At 34.9% G+C, this 14,556-nt stretch overlaps 1 protein-coding gene across 3 annotated transcripts in view; it reads right to left on the bottom strand.

The window, feature by feature from the left end:
• eIF5 (eukaryotic translation initiation factor 5) overlaps positions 1-7,733 on the bottom strand; it is a 105,588-nt gene extending 97,855 nt beyond the window's left edge. The window contains exons 1-2 of one of the 3 annotated variants that reach the window (XR_014126809.1): positions 7,570-7,637; positions 7,285-7,423 (exon numbers count right to left, since the gene is read on the bottom strand). The gene's annotated coding sequence lies outside the window, so the exon portion shown is untranslated. Of the gene's footprint in view, positions 1-7,284; positions 7,424-7,569 lie in introns of all 3 variants that reach the window. The other 2 variants (XM_081725507.1, XM_081725506.1) reach the window with 2 other exon arrangements.
• Between the last annotated feature and the right edge of the window lie 6,823 nt (positions 7,734-14,556).

Raw genomic sequence — 14,556 nt, 5'->3', positions numbered from 1 at the left:
CTGGAAGATATTTAATTTCATTTAAGACATTTACCTTATAAAACAGAAATTATCTCTTTGTTAATTGTTTTAAATTCATTTTCGAGAAAGAACCGTCTTGCTAGTGCTAGGAAAATTCCCGTAATTGAACGCGCAAAGTATCGGAAGTGAACTTTAACAATAAAACCATTTATTTTACGCTGGAAAATATTTGCCATATAAGGTATTTGCTATTGAAACATTTATTTTATAATACATGAATTATATCTTTGTTTTAAATTAATATATTTGATATTCATATTGTATTTGGCGAACGTTACTGAGGCTCCTGGAATGATTCGATCTACATTTGTTCGTTTGTCTGCCTGTACCACACACATATTACAGGGTACAACTTTCGATCTTTTTAAGTTTAAATTTTCAGGGTACAAGCACGGAACACACTAAATTCCCTGCATAGATTTTGGCGGTATTTTAAAATAGCGGGTATCCACGGTACAAAGCGCAATTTTCGGTCTTTTAAAAACAAATTTTTAGAGTAGAAGCACGAGACACTCTAAATTAGCTTTATATGTATTTTGGCAGCGATCCAACGTAAAATTTCAAAATGGCGGCCATTTTTCAACTAGAGTTTATTCACGCTACAGGGTGCAATTTTCGGATTTCTAAGTTGAAATTTTGAGGGTAGAAGCAAGAGACATTCTAAATTAGCTGTATAGATTTTCTCGGCGATTCAATATAAAATTTGAAAATGGCGACCATTTTTTCGAAACAGTAGTGAACAAAAAATTTTTGCAAGTTGCGACAATGACAATCTTGAAATATAAATCACGTTTTAACATTTTCACCTCAAAGACATTGAAATATTTCGAAAAAACCCATATGGGCCCAGGTGGGTTGAGTTTTTTCAAAAATACCCGGGATTTTTCAAACCCTGGACAGAACATTACCAGCGCTCTTTCTTTAATCACGTGACAGTCGACTTGCTTTGGCACAGCAGAAGACAGGCCACGTTTGCAACCAGGGTGTTGACTGGCTGAAGGTCAACGCTAACAGCATTGGTTCCGCCCTCTCCGCTCGCACCGAAGTACCGGTTGATTCATTATTGTTGCAAGTGGGGGTAAACCGAATGTATTTTGAATGAAAACAGAGAGGCTAAATGGCTAGAAAGATAGTAAATACTTATATTTTCATTGAAGCAGAAATTCCCAGGTTTTTTTTAAAAATTCCCTAATATTTCCCGGTGTTTGTAAATTCCCTTACTTTTCCATGTTTTCCCGGTTTACCAGCCTGTGTATCGAAAGTTTTTGCTTCCTGGATACAAAAGGTTAGGTCTTTTTAAGATTACTTAAGCCAGTTGTAGTATGTCTAGTACTTAAATAAGAAAGATACAATAAATGAAGAGTCTTCTATGTTTGCTATCTCAAATATTAAAGTTCTATTTATTTGCTCTTTTTTCTTATTTGATTATTTTTATATGTACAATATGATATATTTTTGTTGTAATAAATATATGTATAAAGATCAGAAATAAATAATAAGTCTATTAACGTAATACGTAATCACAGCATCCCACACCCTACCCACTTTTGTCCTGATGAATCCTGATAGATGCAACGAGTACCGATAATTAGGTTTATTGTTCACAGAAGATTATATTAAATACTATCCTTTTTACAATACAAATATTTTGCTTTGTGAAAAAAATGTGTGTGTTTTCAGACTATAAATGGATTAAAAAATCGTTGGTGATGCATTTTGTATAAGTCTCATTAATGAAATGCGACAGGTTTCCGAAACAAGCGAAATGTCTTATAATCATCTTCATAAGAGCATTTCAGGTAGGTTAGTGTGCCTTACATACAGTTAATTACTTGAATCGTGATGAACATTCAAATTTATTACCTGATGTCTGATACTTAGGATATGTTTGTGGTTTAAAAACAGCTCTCAAATTCTGTAACAACAGAATTTAGAAATTGTGTGAAAACTGTTCTATAATATTCTTCTGGGTCAACTGCATTAATATTTCATCTGTGGCATTGACCCATGAGTAATTTTTTAGCTACTCAATACGAACACGAATAAGGTTTAGTTTCATTTTTATATAAAAATTCGTATTGTTTCCCTCTCTTCACTGAGAATGTTTTTTTATCCTAGCACGTACTTTGCACGTTTTGTCCTGGTTGACAGTGAGCTGAGTTTGATTGCTAGCTTAATTTTATCTAAAAGTTTACATTATCTGTGTGAATTACTCGATCACGGTATATGCTTGGTATGTAGTTTCTTTCACTGTTTGTCAAAGGTCAATATTGTAATTTCGTAAATAAGTTATTAATGTCCTCGCTGTTTTATTTGTAGCACGTATGAGCTGAATTGATTTTGAATTTAACGTCCCGTTCAGCAGCGAGGCTATATGCGACGTGGACCTACTGATTAATGTGGAATCCGAACCACATGAACTCCCGCCGGAATTGGTAATTTGTATATTGTAATAGTGGTATTTAAATTGAAGTTTTGGGCGGAGATCGATGAAAATAAAAGGAGGAAGAGTTACGTCATTCCTATGTTACAACCTTTTGCATTGCGCTACTTATGAATATTTTTATTATTATTATTTATTTATTTCCTTTCCACCTTCAATTTTGGTGATTTTCTTTCGCAAGTACAATTAAATCACTGTATCACCATTCAGACGAACTTTTGAAATTCCATTTATTTTAGCGGAACACCAATTACCGAACCTTACGCTCCCAAGGCTATGACATGCTTCAAATATGTCATTTTCACATCAGTAGATGTCAAATAATAGTTTTCTTGGTTCAAATGCATCTGTCCGGACATATGACATTAACTTGTAAGGACAAGCTGTAGAAAACGTATGAATACGCAAACAGAAGAGAACAATATGTTGGATGGTGTAAGTGCATTATCAAGTACCCGTAGGTTTTCCTAATATAATTGTCTGTTTTCCTCGTAGTCTTTGGTTCACGGTATTCATGACCATGTTTCCACTAACATTTCACGATTATGCACCGAGACTATAATGATGACGCAGATGATCATGGTGAAAGTAGGAGTAAACGGGAGAATCCCGAGAAAAACCCTATACACACCGTGCTAGTCCACCACAAAGATCATTTCGGCGGAATGACTGGAACCAGGAACAGCAGAAGTGAACGCTCTGCCACTGAGCCTACATTACACTGGAGCTATAGTTTAAGGTGGGACTAACCACCATTATGTGTTCTAATTTAAATGCTCTCCAACCAGAGAAATCACACCCGGAACCCAAAGCAGCGCGCACTGGCCACTATACCAACAGAAGGGTTCTGTAGTTTTATGTTTATATTAATATTTCTATGATTTGAAATTATCCTTTTCTTCATTTTGTTGTACTCTGGTTGTTAATATTTTGAGTCACATATGAATTAGTAATATTCACAATCCTTTATGTAAATTAGCACAGTGTACAACTTTGAATACTTCCAGATACAACCTTGAATACATGTGATAAATTTAGGCATAAAAATGGGGTTAAGCCCTAAAGTTGGTAGTTCGTTTCTAGCAAAATTTCTGAACATGACTGCAGGTGTACAAAGACACTCCAGTTGGTACCCTTACACACAGACGAGAAATTACAATTTTAACAAAATGGGTTCAAATTTCCTTAAGCTAACCCGAACCTACCATACTCATTCTTACCTTACTCTACTGTATCCTATCCTACTCTGTTATATCCTTTTAAAGCGATCCTAAAAGTAGAGATGCAGAAAAAGCTGGCTTTTTGAATCGATTTTTTTCACATAAAAAACAGTCTTTTTTTGGAGGGGGGGGGGCGGTTTTTTTTTTCATTTTCATGATTTTTCTATCTAAGTAGCTCTCTTATAGTATACTCTATAGTTAAATAAGCTTTCATGACATAAATATCATATTTCACCCTGAAATTCACCATCACGATGGATGGAGCACATGTTTTATGAATTAAAGTAAACAAAGCACGTAGTATTTAAGGGCAATTCAACTTCTAAGTTGTCGATACTTTTTTTTTCTCTAGATCACTTTATCTTTAATCATCTGTGTTTCATTTCTTAGATCTTAGTACTCTAGCTTCTAGCACATATATTAGTCATAGCGTATACGTTTTTCAATATCAGTCACAGCGTACTTCTACATTTGTTATACTATAGCTGTGTAATGATTTTGCAATAATCTTTCGGATACAACCTTGAATACATTTACACATTTATTTATAAACCATTTTACACAAATAATAAGTAGCGAATTTCGAAAAATATTTTAGGAGGGGTGAGGGGTTTGTTTTTTCTAAAAATCTTCTTTATTATTATTATTATCATTTGGGAGGAGATTCAAGTTCACGAGCACAGGGATAACTAATATTTCGTTTCGTTTGAAAATTCAGCAACAATCTTCCGAATACAACCTTGAAGACCATTTCATACTGATAATCAGTGGATTAATGTTTAGTTTTTTCTAAAAATTACAAATTTATATTTGACGAAAGTTTGAAGATCGTGAGTAAAGACCATAACAAACATTTAATTTGTTTTAGAGACTCCGTAACTTCGGAGAACAGGCTTGTCCGCAAGACACCCCCCTCACCCTAACCTCCTTCGCAAATCCGTCATTGCTGCTAATTAGTAATACCGGTAACAACGATTTAAAAACAATAAGAAAGGAAGTCGGCCAGGACTCACACTAACTTAGTATCTCTACATTTACAGATAGGATTACGGGTCTTTACTACAGCAAAATTAAACTACCGCTAATTGTAGAGTTTTTCTGTAATATCTTCAAAACAAATAAAAACATTCGAAAAGCAAAAACTTAGTGCACTAGAGTATAATTTTGCATGTGATACCGTTATTACAACTCATCTATCTGCTTTCGATTTGGGACTGTTGATAGATTTAGCATTTTTTCGGGTTTTGTAAACAGCGGTACACCAAAAGGAGATTAGTGAATTCTGGTAAAGGTATCATATGCAAAATTGTATTGTCTAGTGCACTACGTTTCTGCTTTTCGAATATTTTTATTTGTCTTTAAGATATTACAGAAAAACTCTAAAACTGCTGGTAGTTTAATTTCGCTGTAGTGATTACCCTTAAGAAAAACTACGTCAAAATGGTCGAGTGCGCGACTGAATCCCATACTTCTTGATAGAAGAGCAAAAGCTAACCACTCACTCATGCTTGTTGTGTACTTGTGCTCGACTTAGCTTAATTTTTCTTTTTTAAGAGAGAGCTCCGTATTGATACGTTGAATTCCTCTTGTTAAAAATTCAGAAACCTTCAGGACTGAGTAAACCATGATGGTGGTTATATATTCTAGAACCTTGGAAAACACACGTTCTGAGGAACAGTTTACTACGTATATGATCCATGGAGAGAAAATTCGATAATTTCCCGATTCTAAACCAATTCACGGTTTATTCTCGAGGTTTTGTATTATCTGCATCAACCACTAATTCAGGGATGCAAATAACCACTCGCCCGGGGCAAGTGGTTCATCGGTGCGGGCGAGTATTTAATATCATACCGAAGGTAAATAAATGATTTATACTGTGGGATGTGGGCTAGTAAAATTTTGTTGCTTATCTGCGGCAAGCTTCTGGAACATAGGTCCCACCCTTCCCACGCAGCTCTGCGGAGCTCTAACCCGCCATCACTCGCTTACGCTCGCTCGGCAATACTATGTGAATTAAATAACTTTGATACAGGGAGGAACTAACCTATATGGGGTGGACCAGTGTTCTAGAACCTTCCCCTCATCTGCATCCCTGCACTAATTAAATGAGTTTGTGTGTTGTAAAGAAGCGAAACTAAAGTTTCTTTATCAATTTAAAGCAGAATTTTGAAAAGAAAAAAAAAAGCCCAAAATTTCCCCAAGCAAAAAAGCGAAGCAGAAGTTTAAAAAAAAAAAACAGTCGGGTTTTTTCCGAGCCCTTACATCTCTATCTAAAAGTTTATGACTTTTAGATTTTCGTAGCTATTATTACGCTTTTTGCCGAAAATCAAGCGAACGAACAACTTCGGAATAAATGCCTAAAAATGGAATGAATACTAATTTTTGGGAGCTACCCTAGGTTAAGCCCCACTACTTATCTTTAAAAAAAGAAAATTCACCAGACAGGAAAGAATAAATTTGCTCGTCTCGTATAGTGTGTACTACTAAAGAGAAAACAGGATGAAACAGTTGTACATGATTTTTTGAAGTGGAAAGATTTACAAATCAGAATATTAAGTGTGCATAATTTATAAGCATACGGAACCCGAGGTAACCTAACGTTTACAGTCGTGTGTCGGAAAAATCTGTGGAAGTTGCTTTGGATACACACTATACATTAAATATCCGGACCTTAAAGGCAGACACGAGAGACAGAAAACAGTGACTTACTTCTTTTTACCTTTAAGTGCCTTCGGACTTCTATCCAATTTTGTTGTTGCTATTTGATAAAGTATTCATAATACAGGTTTTCTAAGAATAAGAGATATCAGAACACGCGTTTCAAATCTGGCAATAACTCCTTTCAGAAAAAAAAAAAAAAATGACTTCCTCCCCTCTGCCTTTGAGGTCCGGATATATAAACGTGCGCCCTGTGGAGGCTCTGCTCCCCAAACCCTCCGGTTTGAAATTTCCCTCTTTATGAGACTTATTATACAGACACGCAGTGAGAAGCAATTTACATTATGAATACGAAGTATTACATATATTTTGCTCATAGAAGAACTGGAAGGATTCTCATAGATTTTTGCCAATTTTCGCAATATAAAGTACTGCTCTTTAGTACCATTTTATAATTACCTTGCCTGCCATTTTCAGTATGGTATTTATTTTGCTAAAAGTGACAATTTTCAATAAAAATAACAGAGAAAGAATAAACAGGCAACGTCCAACTTCATTACTATTAGATGATTTCTACCTTCCCCTCTGTAATTGAGTAAATTACGCCTACAAAAGTTCTGTTAACTACAATAAAAAGGTAGTTGACAAAAAAGTTCGCTCAATTCTCAATAGCCTACTTGCGAAACAGCTTAAGTACTTCTCATGTTTATGAATGTCGATCATATTTAATAGGTTTAATCCACATACTGAACAATACTCTTGCTGTACAAGGTAATTTACTTTTACTGAGAGAATAATGCATAGAATGAAATATACAGGTATCAAATATGTCTTGCCACATTGGCACCGTAATTATCGATGGAACGCTTGAATATACAAGTTTTCATGCATACTATTAAACATCATATTATTTCTAATAAAAGATTAACTTCTACTTACCTTTTCGGCGAATTAAAGTCATATAAAATGGTAACGCCCGGCGGGACGGTATCAAAAACTTCGAGAATAAAAAAAAAGGGGACACGAAACAGATGGTACGTTGTCTTCGTTAGGTGGAATCCTATGCGACCCACCTAATCTGAAAGTGAAAGGAAACAAGTATCGAATTACAATCACATCACAGTAAACACACGTTTATATATACCAAACAATACATGAACCTTAATAGATTTACAAACATATTTCAATTTGCATTCGGATTTGGAAATTGTACTTAAAACTTACAATTTATGTAGGTATAGCCTTATCACGTACCTCTTCCACAAGAGCACACGAGGAGAAATCACCCGGATGTACAAACGATTATCGAAAAAAGTCATCATGGAAGGTCAATTAAGATAATTACAGTAAAATCAATGAAAAATTGATTTTGACGAGCTATTTAAATATTTTATTTTTTAAATGTATACAATTTATTTTTTGAAATTTTTAAAAATAATAAATTTTATTGCATCATTATTGAAATGCTTCACATGTTTGACGCTAGAGGCGCCACCTTCACACGTTAAAAACGCTTCACAGCTGCGTGTAAGAAGTAGAAAAAACATTCCAAAACTTGATTCCTTTTATGGAGTTTTGATAATACAATGGTAGATCTAATATTTCAATGGAGCTGTTGATATGTCACTATTCTTTAGACAAACTACAAAAACTATTCATCGTTTAGTTTTTTCATAACATTTCCTTAATTTAATAGTTGACACGCTAAACTCCTTCAGTGTTGCAAACCAAACATCTCAAATCGCGGTAAATTAAACCTTACAGAAAATTCTCTCTTAATCATAACGTGATAATTTTATTGGTTGATTTATTGAAGTGTATCGTCTTTTTCTTTCTTTTTTAAATGATAATGAGTGATCTACTGCCAAAAGCAGAATCCGAACTACTACAGGGTGTCCAATATACAATGGAACCTGGAGTTTGGGATAGTAGAACTTTTGAACCAGAAGCGGTACACAAATAATGGTTATAGGAAATTGAAGCCTTGTTCATCCATATATTTCTAAACTATAAAGCAACGATTGTAGTATATTAAGAAACAAACAGTGTTGTCAGATGTAACCGAAGGTGTATGTAAAACAATTTTTTTACAAATTACGTAAATTGACTCATTACTCATACGTATGGTTGTTCTGTCGTTAATTTTCAGTTTGCATAGTTAGAGTAGCTTAGAAACTATGGACGAAAAAAGATTTTTTCATTTCCACCGATAACTAATCGGATGAGGCATCTGTAAGAAGGAACTAGGGACATCGTAGTTTTCATAAATTAACATTGAATTGCCAACACTGCTGATGTTTCAGTGCATCAAAAGTGTGTTCATCCGTATACGTTATGCAATTCGTGAAAACAATGAAAAAGAAACTTTAAGATTATCATGATAAAGCTTTTACTTACATGCACCCGGAAACGCTGCTATTCATGACGATGATGTGAATTGTCAGTTCTACAGCAGATGCTGGAAGTGCCACCCCCCACCCCCCGTTTTGATTCAAACACATGTTCACACGTTTCATCACGTCGGCAGTAAGTTTACGAAGAGTAGAAGTGTTAATGTTCTCACGGTCAGTGCCACTGCGAATGTTTGTTTCCAGATTTTGTATAGTTCGAGGATTGTTCTTGTATACCTCTTACTTTAAGCAGCCCCATAGAAGTGAATTCCAGTGTTGGCGGGTGCATGTAAGTAAAAGTTTTGAGTTGAGTTGATTCTGAGTTTAACGTCCCGTTCAGCAGCGAGGCTATATGGGACGTGGACTTACTGATTAACGTGGACTTCTTACCACTTGAGCTCCCGCCGGGAATCGAACCTGGGTCTTCCGCGCCAAAGGCGCGTACGCAGTAAAAGTTTTATTATGATAATTTCAATGGATTTTTTAAACTAGCAGCGTTCACCCCGCTTCGCTGGGGTCACCCCGGAACGCAATAAACTTTGTTACTTAGATAATTTTTACTTTTTCGCTTTCAAGTGATATGATAAAAACCATAGAAGATTGGAGTAAATGTTAACATTATATCGCCTGTCATTTATGTTAACCCGCCGAGTGACACGGTCATGTGGGTTGCATATAAATACGGTTAGATTTAGCTATGATGAGCTAACAAAGGATTTGTACGTTATGGACACTTGAATGGTCAATTATCTCAAGACACTGGTAATTGAAAATTAAAGTGATATGATAAAAACCATCTAGGGTCCAAATCTTAATAACCCCCCAAAAATGAAAGAAATTGGTTCAGCCGTATTAGCGTGATGAGCTAACAAAGGATTTGTACGTTCTCTTTTATATATATAGATTGTTTTCAGGAATTACCTAATGTAGACAGATCCTTAGCACGCCTTTCGATGCACTGAAAAATCAGCAGTGTTGCCAATTCTGAGTATTAATTTATGAAAACTACGATTTCCCTAGTTTCTTCTTACAGAGGCCTCATCCGATTGGTTATCGGTGGAAATGAAAAATTATTTTTTCCGCTCCATAGTTTCTAAGCTACTCCAACTAAACAAACTGAAAATTAACGACAGAACAACCATACGTATGAGTTATGAATCAATTTACGTGATTTGTAATATATAGAATGTGACTAAAATTCGATTAACGCATTCTCTCTGAATACCGCCCCTGAAGTTTACAACAATTTTAGTATACTTATATATTGTTAACATTACCTTAATTTTTTTTGAATAGTAATGATGAAAACAACCTTTTTAATAATTAAAAAAACTGAATTGATATTACAGATACGGCTGGTTACTTTCTTCACGCAAAATTATGTTATTTTTGGTATTATAGACTATGAGATGTATTGAATGGTAGAGTATGCAAAGAATTGGACCAATAAGTTTAAGTTTCACACCTGGTTTACGGAATTAATAAATTAATCTGTTTAAGAAACTACACTGTAACAACGAAGTTATTGATATAGTTATATCGTAGTAAAGAAACTCGACTTTAGTAACTAATAAGCTTGAAAATATTTAGAAACTTAAAAAATTACATATTTACCGATTACGAAAGTTGTAGAATAATCAAGGTAATTAAATTTAATAAATTGGTCGATTAAATTATTTACTAAATATGCCATTGAAAGAAAATTATCCATAAAATAAGGAATGACATCTCGTAAACCACTTAAGTAACTAATTCCTGATTTTTAGAAGTGTTCACTAAATGGAGTTTAAGACTAAGAATAATGATTTGTGAAAGAATTTGTTGGAATAGCATATTTAAAATATTAATGTGATAAACAACATTAAGATGTGTAGTAACTTAGTAATATTTATACTTTAAATTATTCAATATAGAACAGCAATTAACCTGTACCATATTTGGAGTACTATAAAACGACCACAAATGTTACCGTCATACTCAGAATCAACCGTAAGATCAGAGTCGGAATCATCACATAATTCTTCAATATCAACATTACTATTACTCGCTTCTTCATTTCCTTCTGTCACCCATTTCTCTGTATCCTCTTCCAATGTCTCTGGTGTTTTGTTCTGTTCCATAGCAACGCTGGTGACTTGTTCCTTGATGATCCTGGTCCTGAGTGTTGCATCCGTGAAACTTCAAGCAATCTCATATTTAAAAGCTTCCAGTTATAAGAAGAATATGTTAGTTTTCCTGTCCTCTCCAATGATAAACGATTTATTGTTTTACTAAATGTAGAGAGAGTTCTTTCTGTGCCAGCAGATGTAACTGGAGCACAAGGGATTCGAATGGCGACATCAGCTAATTCACTGATGTCTCGAAACCCTCTCCACCAAAGTAGTGAGTTCATTTGTTCCACTCCGTTCCACAAAAACATCCTTCCCAATTTCCTTACCTGTCCCTATAGCCAGTCAAATGTGATTTCAGTAAAACAGAATTCAATCCCATTTGTTTTCCAACTTCACAAACGAAGTTTACTCCATCCAGCAATTCTTCAGCGGTCAATTTGTAGCCGTGAAAAGTGGGATTGAGGAGATCTGCAGCCAGATGAATTGGACTCAAGCCAGGTTCACTTCTTTGTTTAAATTTTTCCATCATTGATTGCTCTTCTGTTTACGAAAGGATTGATGGTGGTAACTGTTCTGTCAGAGTTGGATGAAGACTGGAATTTTGAGTGCAAAGTGTCTATATGATACTCATTTTACTCGAAGCAATTAATCAAATCCACTATAGGTTTCAAAATAACTACAAGGTTTTCAATACAAATCCAGAATACAGCATCAAGAAGTATTTTCTTGATTTCTGAAGGTAATGACGATTCCTCACTCACGCGAGCGTCTAAAGCACGGTTTTATTGACAAGCACACTTTGGAGACATTGTAAATGGTTTCCTCATCTTGTTTTTTAAGTAACTTTAACGAAATTATAACCCCTTTTCTTCCTTGAGTTTTGTGTAATTAGTGCTTTTAGGTGATGGCTATGTTTGAATGTTTTAACATCAATTACACTTCCCAGTAATGTCTTTACCGATGGACATCCGATGATGTCAGAACAAAGCAAATGGAGAAGATGAACAAGACAACCCAAAGATACTATACTAGGATACTTCTGTTTTACTAATTTAAAAGCTGCTCTCATGTTGGACGAGTTGTCTTCTATGATTATTAAAAATTTTTCAATGTTATGTTATTACAGAACATTCATAATCTCTTCAGACAAGTGATGTGCATCGTGTTTATTTTCTTTCGACAACGCGAAATCAACAAAAACAGGTTCAGGCTTTAAAATGACGTAATAACTGATAGATTCATTTCTTAAGTTACTACAACCGTCACACTGTAAATATAGGTTTCTTGATTCCTCTAACTTCATTTTAACTCCCTCTTGCATTTGGCTGTGTTGAGCTTCCCAGTAACTCATAGCCAGGCGATACTTTGATGGGAGAGAATACGAAGGACGGATTTTCTTTTTAAAAATTCTATCCAGAAAGGGTGATCAACAAGTGACAGGGCACACCCACTAACGAAGATCGCTTTGGCAATGCTTTCCTTCAACGCTTCCTGTAAGACTTCATTAAGGTTCCATACGTCGGCATTTGTTTTAAGAAACATCAATATTAAGATTCTATGAAAAATCCGAAATAGTAACGATGAACCTAAGAAGCCATAAAAAGTGAAGAAAAGCCTGTATATTTTATGGAAATTGATGTATTTTTTTCGTATAATAAATGCGACTATACCTACTATATCAAACCCACTTTCTCCTTTCATTAAAATTACTCCAAAATGTTCTTTTAAGTTAGAAACTAGTAGACATAAGATACCATCTCCTCATGATTAACTTGAACCTCTATAATGTTCGACTCGGAAAGATTTTGATAATTTTGTCATCTTTATTCAATTAGTTGTAACCTCTGATATGTAATGCTTTAGATACATGATCCAGCTTTCGTTTATCTTTTATTCGTATGACGGTTGTCTGAGTTGTCTGTGAAACATTTCTGAGAATTTTAAAATTTCAAAATTGTACATTTCGGGAAAAATTGTTGAATTGAAGGAGTCTCAAAACATGTGTTCTCGAATGAAAATACACAATGACTTGATAGGGATCTTGAGAATCAGCGGCGTATCCCAGACTTTGCATTTAAAACTGGGGCTGTCTCCCAAGGATTTAACAAAGAGGGTTTATTTACGATTTCTCTGTTTGGACAACCTAAGGCTTGAAGTCATACTTCGATTTCTTAATTGTTTAAGTCTTGGCCAAACTAATCCAAGTTTAAAAGCCGTTCACACCTTGGTGAAGAAAGGGCATAGTTGGATAAGTATAGTACAGTAGCCCGAGATCAATCTTGAGACAAGAGGGTGGTGATTTAGGTACCCCCAGGAGAGATTAATTTCTCATGTTTCAACTGACTCTGATTTGTTCGTGAGCAATGACGTAAAGTCGGAAAAGTTAATTATTTCTCAAGATTGGCTTGATCGATGTTGCTCAAACTTAGATGCCTGTATAGGTGTACACGAGGGCTTCGTCTGAAAATTGTAACAGCTCATCCCCACCATTTTCCCCTTTCAAAACACTCGATTCAATATTTCGATCTCTTTACCTATGAAGTTCTTCGAGAATATATATAAATTTTGGAAATTGTCAAATTTAAAAATTGGATATGTTAGTCTAGGACCATAGTATGTACCTCTATTAGTATTGGGGGTCTATGTCGTTCCTTTTTATGGGTAAAAAATTGCCAAAATTCAAATTTCGGTTGTTTTTTTACCTAGTTTATCTCCTTTGATGAAGTGTTATTACCTTATATAGTTATATGGGCGTATACAGTGGTCCATTCCCTTTCATAAGATATGGGTAAATTAATGCACCCCTTTAAAAATTTGGGAGGGGTATATTGGCCCACCCCTTTAATTTTGAAAATTGCCCAATTTAAACATTTGGTATTATAGTATAGGACCCTAATATGTATTATGATAAATTTGGGTGGTCCACCTCGTTCCCTTTTAGGGGTACAAAATTGCCAAAAATATAAATGTAAGCAATAAGTTGTACCACGTGTTTGGTTTTTGCCCATTTTATCCCCTTGAATGAGGTCATATTATCTTATATGGTTATATGGTCATGTATAGAGGTCAATTCCCTATTATAGGGCATAGGTACATTGGTGCACTCCTTTAAATTTTTGGGAGGGGTATCTTGGCCCACCCCTTTAATTTTGGAAATTGTCCAATTTAAACATTTGGTATTATAGTATAGGACCTTAATATGTATCATGATAAATTTGGGTATTACATCTCGTTCCCTTTTAGGGGTACAAAATTACCAAATTTTAGTACAACCACGTGTTCGCTTTTTGACCCGATTTATCCCCTTGGATGAGGTCCTATTACCTTATATGGTTATATGGTCATGTATAGGGGTCCATTTCCTATCACAAGACATGGTTACATTGATGCACCCCTTTAAATTTTTGGGAGGGGTACCATAGCCCACCCCTTCAAATTTGGAAATTTTCCAATTTAAGCATTCGGTATGATAGTGCAGGGCCTCAGCATGTATCTGTATAAATTTGGGTGTCCCACCTAGTTCCCTTTCATGGGTAAAAAATTGCCAAAATGTAAACATAAGCAATATGTTGTACCATGTGTTTGGCTTTAGGCCCAATTCATCCCCTTTGATGAGGTCCTATTACCTTATATAGTTATATAGTCATGGATATAGATTCATTTCCTATCATAAGACATGGGTACATTGATGCACCCATGTAAAAATTTGG

This window comes from Thermobia domestica, chromosome 9, assembly GCF_964235325.1.
Source record: "Thermobia domestica chromosome 9, izTheDome1.hap1.1, whole genome shotgun sequence".
Classification (NCBI taxonomy): Eukaryota; Metazoa; Arthropoda; class Insecta; order Zygentoma; family Lepismatidae; genus Thermobia; species Thermobia domestica.
Note: the sequence above shows the minus strand (reverse complement) of the source record. Positions and strands in the feature narration are given on the sequence as shown.